Source organism: Tachysurus fulvidraco, chromosome 7 (genome assembly GCF_022655615.1).
Source record: "Tachysurus fulvidraco isolate hzauxx_2018 chromosome 7, HZAU_PFXX_2.0, whole genome shotgun sequence".
Taxonomy (NCBI): Eukaryota; Metazoa; Chordata; class Actinopteri; order Siluriformes; family Bagridae; genus Tachysurus; species Tachysurus fulvidraco.
Genome location: NC_062524.1, coordinates 4,293,059 through 4,301,836, shown reverse-complemented (window position 1 = coordinate 4,301,836; position 8,778 = coordinate 4,293,059). Strand labels below are relative to the sequence as shown.

General features: G+C 44.0%; 1 protein-coding gene across 5 annotated transcripts in view; it reads left to right on the top strand.

Annotated features, from left to right (window-relative positions):
- Nucleotides 1–371: 371 nt before the first annotated feature.
- The window catches only part of sema4ab (sema domain, immunoglobulin domain (Ig), transmembrane domain (TM) and short cytoplasmic domain, (semaphorin) 4Ab), a 33,081-nt gene continuing 24,674 nt past the window's right edge, over nucleotides 372–8,778 (top strand). For 2 of the 5 annotated variants that reach the window (XM_047815995.1, XM_047815992.1), the window contains exon 1: nucleotides 372–623. The gene's annotated coding sequence lies outside the window, so the exon portion shown is untranslated. Of the gene's footprint in view, nucleotides 644–2,235; nucleotides 2,388–8,778 lie in introns of those variants that run through there. The other 3 variants (XM_027177863.2, XM_047815993.1, XM_047815994.1) reach the window with 3 other exon arrangements.

Here is an 8,778-nt window from a genome sequence, read left to right as displayed (position 1 = left end):
GTTATTAAGGAGTCTGATGGCTTGTTGCTTGTTGGAAAGAAACAGTTCCATTTCAGAGGTTGTGGGTTTTTTCCCTCATGCATTTTCTGCCAAAATATCTACTACATCTGATAGGAGAATATGAGGTCATTTAATAAAAGTGTCATTGTCAATAAAATTGTCATGAAATAAATAAATAAATTCTAATGAATCAAGAGGATGTAATTTGTGCCGAAAATTACTTATTTATTTACATCAAAAGCTCCTATCAGGGGAAATAAGCTGTGCATTGAGTAGACTGTTTCATTACAACCATTGTGCCCTACTTAGTGTTCACTATCTAGGGCTTGTGGATTGAGACACGCCCCGCCCCCTTATTCCCTCCTCCTTCTCCCTGTATCCATAACAGCGTGGGTGCGACAGGCAGCATGACCGCTTTACGGCTACGAGAAAGCACCGAAAGCCACTTAAAACGGCGAAGATCGGACGTTTTATCACCCCGTAGGTGCAGGTAGAGGCTCCGTGTTGCCTTTTTCCTCTAAGGGGACGTTTCTTTAACATAAAGGACTTGACTGGGCCACGGTGGAGTGACGTTATAAACATTCTGGGATGCCAAAACAAGGTGGAGAGCAACGCATGGACGCGTGAGTGCGTTTAAAAAAAGGTTACACGCGCTTTTAATAACGTGATGCAAAAATATATATGTATATAAATAAATAAACGAAAGTATTTTTCCCCCCTCTTGCACTGTTGACACTGCAGCGTGCGCGTGCATGAGCGCGTGCGCGAGCAGTTTTTTTTTGTGTGTAACGGTCAAACACCTGATTAAATCGTTATAGCTAACTGGCTAACTTCTGTTTGAAACTATATAAAGAATATATATGTTGTTGCTGTATATCTACAAATACGGTTGTTAATGTTCGTGTAAGTGTAGATTATGTTATGAACGTGTAGCTTGAGTTTTAATTCGTAAATTAGTACTTTTTTGTAACTGAACTGGATTCTCGATTCTGATTGGTCAGGAGGTTTTACCTCACAATCTATATCGTTAGTTGTTTTACGTTAGGCACGTGACAGGTTATTGGTACTATACTATACAATACTATATTATATTATACTATACTATACAGGTTTTCTGTAAAAAGGATAACATTGTAAACTAAGCATGAAAAGATATATATTTTGTTAAAAGTGTGTATATAGAGACAGAGTTACACCGTTTAAAAGCTTCCACACAGGGACCTGTATGAGGGATTCATCATATAAACATAAAAAAACACACAAAACTGTTGATGTGGGTTATTATTTTGAGTCTTCAGTGTCGGTTCTCCATCATCATTAGGTCATACGGTTAAAACTTTTCAGGATTGAGGAGTTTGCTCTTATATATTGTGTGTTTATGGAGCGACGAAGGTGTCGGCAGGTTTTCAGGTCTTCAGGAGAAAAGATGGTGTTCACACTTTCCAGTTTCACAGCAACGTATTTACAAGCAGAAGTGATTTGTAAGTTAGTCTGGTGTTGAAAGATTTATCTTTATATTCGTCATAACATAGCAGGAAATAACTTTTTTTTATGGCATGATCCGATTGTAATCATAGCGTTTTGGTTTTATTTGTTTACACGTCTCGAATCGCAAAGGTCACTTATTTCTTTGTTTGCAGAGAATTTCTCTTGCGATTCAGGACACGTTGTATATGAGCTGCTTTTTATAGGGTCACTGTATAAACTCGCCGAACCATAGGCTATATAATCATACACTATATTATACAATAATATATACCACAGCACTGTTAAATTTTTTTAATCAGATTGGCCAGAAGGTCCGAGTGACTATTTGTAATGCAAAAAAAAGTAACAAAATAATAATGCTTAAAAAGTGCTTGTTAATAAATAATGAATGTTTTGTCTTTGTGTTTGTGTAGGCTGTAGCACAGCTTCTCGACATGGCTTGTTTTCTTACCCCAGCATGCCCTTGAGTGCACAACTATTTGGAGAAACCTCTAATTTGCATATTCGTGCATATTCATAGATTTTTGTAAAGATATCTTTACATGCGTCATGCGTAGGTTCATATATGAGTTGGTGTAGAAATTTTTCTTTACCTATCGTTTTTCCCTTTTAAGTGCCGTACTCCGTGTCACGTCACCCACTTGCACGGACGTGTTTACAGATTAAAAGATCTCAGACAAGGCGGAGCTGGATGTGTGTGTCATGGAGTGTTAGTTTTTGTCAGCACCATCTCAAATGGAAAGCATTAAAAGCTTAATTTCTGATGAAGAGCGTCAGAACAGGTCGTGGGTTTGGTTTAGATTGTGGTGCAGCCGCTGGCCTGATAAACCCTTCGTGCGGAGGTAATACTCCGGTGAATAGAGAGTGTAATTGAGAGACTTGTGCCAAGGCAGCTGAAGGTAAGTACTGCTGTTCACACCCCCTATTAGAAAAGACACAATGTCTCCTGTAAAGGAGAAGGAGAGGTTTAAAGCTTTGTTAGTTGCCTTTTGTTCAACTAGTTCAGTTCCATTGAGGAATAAATCTCTTTTCAAGAAAGACCTGCTTGACCTTGGTTTACAGACAGAACTGTGACATCAAAACAACAATTAGCATCAACTATGTACGACTGAAACCTTTGACACTGATGTACAGGATGTGGTGGTTTAGAAAAGCATTCAGTGACGGAGCGGTGTGATGAAGTGGAGTAGTTGTTGTTATCGCTGCAACATTGAATAAGTCTTATATAATGCAGGAATTTGGCAGCGTGTTTTCTGTATTTGGCAGACGTCCTTATGCAGAGTGACTTACTTTTTTCTCATTTTATACAACTGAGTAACTGCGATATAAGGACCTTGCTCAGGGGCCCAGCAGTGTCCGCTTGGTGGACCCTGCACTAAAACTTGCAACCATCCAGTCAGTAGTCTAACTCCTTCTTAGAAGAGAAGAGAGCAGCTCATTTTTTTTAATGGGATCTAAAACAAGGTCCCATGGCTGTGATGGGGTGCACATACTTTTGGTTGTATAATTCAGATGAATACATCTAGTTAAAGTTTGGGTTTTTACTTGAGCAGAGAAATTTGTCCTGAAGTTTAGAGGAAATTGTTTAAGATATTTGTGAGTGACGTAAGAAGGTAACAGGGAGTGTGTGTGTGTGTGTGTGTGTGTGTGTGTGTGTGTGTGGAGGAGTGTGAGTGAGGAAGAAACCCAGACCTTCTGATGTATCCTGGAGGTTAAGCTCATGATGTATATGTAGCACATGAGTGGAAAAGGTGAGCTGTACTGAGTGTGATGAACATGCGCAGGATGTTGTGTAAAAACATTACTCATGACTCGCCGTGACCCAGCTGTGATCGACGCTCTTATGAACATCACTGACTCATATCCAGGGCTCGGCATTTCCTCTGTGTTTTTATCCTTTCCTCATTTTATGTGTTGTCAGAGTGGCCAAACTATTCTGTTTGCACATGTTTTGTTTTGGACCTTGTTCCTCATGCAATTCATCACATAACACGCCTGGGTTCTTGCTTTGATTTTTAGATTCCGTTGGAGTGCAGTTGGAGTTGGGGCGCGTCCCAAACCTCAGGATCCTGCCCCTTCCCCCTCTCTTCCCCCCAACTTAAAGGCCCAGCTGTAGTGAATCCTTGCATGTTCATGTGAAATGGAGAGAGATTTTTCAGAGGACAGATTATTTTTTTTTCTGCCCCTCCCTTGCAGAGGCATTTACTTTCCTCTCTTGACCCTCAAGCCTCCCTCTCTCTCTCTCTCTCTCTCTCTCTCTCTCTCTCTCTCTCTCTCTCTCTCTGTCTCTCTCACGCTCTCTTGCATAGATGACCTGTGTAATCTCCTCAGAGACTTGTGTAAATGGAAAACACTTCATATGGAGATGTCCCCATTAGTGTGTTTATGGTCTTCATAGTACTTCATGTTCCCTTCGGCTGAAATCTTGGCTGCGTTTCAGCTGATTACGCCGAACAGCGCATTAGGCGTTAGTCAAAAATCTCAGGAGAAAAAAGTAGAAAAAGGAAAAACTAGTCTTGATAACACAACTTGATTACTGTTTACAATTACATTTCATTACAGCTCTTCTGAGGACTTTATCAGCTACCATCTGACAAGGATTTGGTCAGTGTGTGGGTTTAGGAAGTGTGTGGGTTTGGCCCACTAATACAGATCGAATGTCAGGGGTTTGGTCTGCATGAGGGATTAGTTAGACTGAGGGATTGGTTTGTCACTATGTGGGTTTGGCTGGTGTTTGTGAGGGATTAGTTAGTGTTATTGTTTGGCTGGTGTGGTCTGTGTGATGGCTTCATCTTTATGGAAGGACTTAGTGATTTGCTCATTGATGCTTTGATCGACACGAAGGATTTATTTTTTTTATTGGTGACAAGGTAGTTCGGTCGCACATGGGTTTAGTCAACACGAGATTTTGGTTGTTATGTGAGATTAAAAATTGTGAGGGTTTAGTCAGTGAGAGTTTGGTTGCTGTGAGGATTTAGTTGGCGAATGGGTTTAATAAGTGTGAGAATGTGGTCCGCATGAGGGGTTTGGGGTTAATTATTAAGCAGTGGAGAAGGTGGTATGTTGTGTGGTGGTTTTTTTTTTTTTTTTTTTTTTTTTTTAAAGAGACATGATGCAAATAAACAGCATGTCTGCGTAACTGTTAGAGATTTGCTTAACGCAGTATTTTCAAGTACTGATCTTCACTTTGGCAGTGAGTCATGATCATTGAAAGAGCGCTGGAAGACAAGGGCAGTGCCTCAAAGTGAAAACACCCGTCACACCCCATTTTACTAACGGCTCTCTCTGCCTTCAGGTTTCTCACACGGTAAAGTGTCGAGCACTTAAACTCTGTCTTATTCGGTGTGGGCTTTATTGTGCTGCTTCTGTGAGAAGTCAGCAGGTCCTTGCTGTTTACATTTACGGCATTTAGCAGACACCCTTATCCAGAGTGACTTACAACTGAGGGTTAAGGGCCTTGCTCAGGGAGCTAGCAGTGACAGCTTGGTGGACCTGTGGTTCGAACCCATGACCTTCCGATCAGTAGCCCAACACCTTAACCACTGAGTTACCACATCCTGTTGCTGTTGCTCTTGGGGTTTACTCTACTCCACTCTCCTCTGATCTGGTCGGTTGCTGCGTTTATCTTTTACTGACTCGGTTTCCAGCTGCTTTAACAAAAGAGTCCCCTCCAAACATCTGTAAACTAAATACCACTGCGTGTAATCCTGTAGATTCAGAATTTCTTCACTTCGCACTAAAGTAGAAGAGCGTCACTATCACAGATTTAGCTGTTCGTTGCCGTCGGTTAGCGCTGCATGTGTTTTGGTGTACGTGTGTAAGTGAACTTATTGCCTGGAGCTGTGTGTCAAAGCAAAACCATCCACAAGACGAGACGATCAGGCCTGCCACGGTGACGTCTTCCCGTCTCTCTGAAAGTCACCGAGGTGCATGGATTTTCATTCTAACAAAACCATCTGAATAAACCATGGGAACTGGAATGTTCCGCACACGTAAGAGGCAACGATTCGGCCGAACGTGTGTTGTGATGTCACACGACCCGTTTTGGAAGAAAACCTGCATCGTTTTGGAAATTTTCCAAACTGGAACTTTCACACATCCACAAATAAGTCCTAGTAGGTGTGTGTTCACAGTAAACACTGCGTGTGGAGGAAAGAGAAAAAAGAAGGATGTCACCTAAAGGATGTTTATAGTTCAACACACTTCGCAGTAGCAGCGTAAACCTTACTCAATGTCCAGACTCGACACTTCTCTGCGACAGTTTGGAGCTAACGTCAGGTCCCAGAATGCAGTGCAGGACTCGGCTGGTGAGACATGTACGAGACCACGAGCGGGACACATAATAAAGCTCTGCTGCATCAGTGAGAACGGTGCAATTTCATGAACATCGTATTACGTAAATATTCCAAATGAAAAGATATTCTGTCAGTTAGACTTTCTGAATATGTTCAATGCTACCGATGAAGCTTCATTCGTGCAAGAGAGAACCGAACAGAGAGGCATGTAGCTTAGATTTCATAAATAAATACACTTGTTTCTATATCAAGTAAGCGTTTGGTTTTGTATCACACCATTTATTACGATCTCATGCTGGTGGGTTTTGTCTCGCTGTATTGTGTCATACAAAATCCAGAATAACTCCTCATATTGTCTCTGGTTGCTGTACCGTGAGTCTCTCGTCCGGCTCCCGCTCGGATCAGCACCTCCCACAGCTTGTGTGCTCGCACGGAACAGGTAGCAGAGTCTTTTCCTCTGATTAAGAAACCGGTCACGACTCAAAATCTTGGACTGTGTGTTGCCTGACGTCCAAAACAGCTATAAATCAGATTTGTCCTGGAACGCCTGATGATCTAATGTGTCCCCAGGCGACGAGTTTGTTGACGTTGGCCACTTTTTTCTTTCTTTTTTTCTTTTTGGGAAATATGGAGGCGTTCAGATGCCAAAGAGTTGCTGAGTTTACACTGGTTTGCACTGGTTTACACTGGTGCACTGGTTTACACTGGTGCACTGGTAAACTGGGGAGCGTGTACACTGGTGCACTGGTAAACTGGGGAGCGTGTACACTGGGGAGCGTGTACACTGGTAAACTGGGGAGCGTGTACACTGGTAAACTGGGGAGCGTGTACACTGGTAAACTGGGGAGCGTGTACACTGGTAAACTGGGGAGCGTGTACACTGGGGAGCGTGTACACTGGGGAGCGTGTACACTGGGGAGCGTGTACACTGGGGAGCGTGTACACTGGGGAGCGTGTACACTGGGGAGCGTGTACACTGGGGAGCGTGTACACTGGTAAACTGGGGAGCGTGTACACTGGTACACTGGGGAGCGTGTACACTGGGGAGCGTGTACACTGGGGAGCGTGTACACTGGTAAACTGGGGAGCGTGTACACTGGTGCACTGGTAAACTGGGGAGCGTGTACACTGGTGCACTGGTACACTGGTAAACTGGGGAGCGTGTACACTGGTGCACTGGTACACTGGTAAACTGGGGAGCGTGTACACTGGTGCACTGGTACACTGGTAAACTGGGGAGCGTGTACACTGGTGCACTGGTACACTGGTAAACTGGGGAGCGTGTACACTGGTGCACTGGTACACTGGTAAACTGGGGAGCGTGTACACTGGTCCACTGGTAAACTGGGGAGCGTGTACACTGGTAAACTGGGGAGCGTGTACACTGGTGCACTGGTAAACTGGTGCACTGGTAAACTGGGGAGCGTGTACACTGGTGCACTGGTAAACTGGTGCACTGGTAAACTGGGGAGCGTGTACACTGGTGCACTGGTAAACTGGGGAGCGTGTGCACTGGTAAACTGGGGAGAATGTACACTGGTGCACTGGGGAGCGTGTACACTGGTGCACTGGGGAGCGTGTACACTGGTGCACTGGGGAGCGTGTACACTGGTGCACTGGGGAGCGTGTACACTGGTGCACTGGGGAGCGTGTACACTGGTGCACTGGGGAGCGTGTACACTGGTGCACTGGTAAACTGGGGAGAAGGTGCACTGGTAAACTGGGGAGAATGTGCACTGGTAAACTGGGGAGAAGGTGCACTTGTGCACTGGTAAACTGGGGAGAAGGTGCACTTGTGCACTGGTAAACTGGGGAGAGTGTACACTTGTGCACTGGTAAACTGGGGAGAGTGTACACTGGTGCACTGGTAAACTGGGGAGCGTGTAAACTGGTAAACTGGTGAGCATTTAAAGAGACGAGCAGCTAAATGTAGGGTATCAAAGTTACAACGTGACACAGCCTCGTGTCACAGCGTCTTTGTATTGTCAGTGAGCTTTATGTAGTACACACACTAGACAATGGCTTTGTGAAGTGGCGTGACAGTTCGAGTTGTTCGTCTTCATTAGACACCGACACCAACAGCTGCTGAAGAAATAAACAGCCTTCAGTGCTAGTCAGTCCTGATCGGAGTGATTTTCCTGTTCTTGGTAAACACACCTACACCTAATTGTGTGTGTGTGTGTGTGTGTGTCAGGATATCTGGATGGTATTTTATAGTCTTCTCACACACACACACTGATCTATAAGCTCAGAGAGACGTTACCACAGGTTTTGTCCCCCACAGCGTTCCTCCTGGACATGCTCCTCACTCAGGTAGGAGTTTTTCACTGTGTTATGACTGAAGACTAGAGGGATGTACAGCTGTTATTACAGGATAGAGCTGGTTCCTGCATGTTTTCTTTAGCGTACAGTCAGCTTGTAGAGCCTTGTTCTGTCCCACAGGCAGATTACAGCTGTGCGCTAAATAACAGCGCGCGGACGCGGTGCGTGTCGAGCGTGCCCAGGCTTGTGAGCACTGGCTAAACGACGTGAGCTGTGTCTTTGTACAGAGCTGAACACATGATCATGGTGTGGAATCCAGGCTCGTTAGCTCCTCATGCTGAAGGCTGTAAAACTTGTTGACGTGTTTGCAACATGGCAAAATAAAGTAAAAGGAAAAAAAGTGATAGAACAGTTCACGAGACTCTCTGTTGTTTTCTGTCTTGAAGACACAAAGGGTACGCAAAAGGTACAATCTTGTCTGTTAGGAAGCGCTGACTCCAAAGACTCCTTCCATTCACGGTGAAAAGCATGCACTTTCCTTTAAATAGTAAATTTATCATTTTTAAAATATTTTTATCTCTTTATTGGTAGTTTGTCGTTCTATCCTATAGAGTCTCGCCACGAACGAGCTGCTACTATAGAAACCTTCAGGATAATTAGGAGGAGTGAGTTAACAGGAGTGAGCCACGCGTCAGAGCTGCCATTGGAGACCGATGTGTATATGTGTGTGTGT